Below are 980 nucleotides of genomic sequence, written 5' to 3' on the forward strand. Positions count from 1 at the left end.
CGATTTTAGTTTATTTATTTCCTTCCAATTCTGAGGAACATTTTTAATGAAAAATCAATAGATGGAACGTTATTTGAAAGACGACTGGGAGAAATAATTTATTCTGTGTTTTTTATCTGAAAGTCTCGGTTGTTTTTATCACCGCAGTTTTAAATTACAAAATTCCACTTTGTATTTTTTACGGAGGATTTTAGCTTGTAAAAGAGAAGAAAGAGAGACGGGAGAGGAACGGTTCGTGCGAGCAATACCTTCACGTTTTAATCCCGCGTCCCTTCGTATATACAGACGAATTATTTATTATCAGAATACAAACTTTTTTTTTCTATGATCCTAAAGAACGAGACTGAAGCTTATCAGCGAGCACGAGTCAGTTCCCCTCGAACTTTTCACCTGTGCGACCGTAAGCACGGCGAGTAATGAACCCTGGGCTCGTCGTTGGGAACGAGCGCGTTCCCCTCGAGTCGGCTTAGACCTGTAAAAAGGTCTATCGATCGAAGACTAGACTTTATCGTTAGTCGGATAACTTGGTTACCGGGTTCACAGTAAATCGTTTGACCAAGGAGAAAAACAGAGAAATATAGAAGAAGTCGTGACGAGTGTGCAAATTGTTGTGTCGAATATATATAAAGACGTGCACGTGAAGGGGTCGCGTGACGATTATTATCGTCGTATTATATATATAGTTGTGCGATTACCGCGGATGGGTTTGTAGAATGACCAACCATCGAGACTGCTAAGTAAGTACTGAACAAAACGATTGTAATAGTGAATGAAAGTTGCCTGGTAGAGTAGCTGAAACAACGAACGAATTCTACTTGTACGAGGGCCAGCCAATGATTCCACGGAATCACGTTCACCACTTTCTAATCAGATTATGTATTGCAGTGCCAATTTATTTCTAATTTTCAATTCTTGATACCAAAAATAATTCTAGATATTTATTTCAGTTTTATACCTTGAGTCTATTACAAATTACAGTG

Source organism: Ceratina calcarata, unplaced genomic scaffold (genome assembly GCF_001652005.2).
Source record: "Ceratina calcarata isolate Rehan_Ccalc_2016 unplaced genomic scaffold, ASM165200v1 scaffold2978, whole genome shotgun sequence".
Classification (NCBI taxonomy): domain Eukaryota; kingdom Metazoa; phylum Arthropoda; class Insecta; order Hymenoptera; family Apidae; genus Ceratina; species Ceratina calcarata.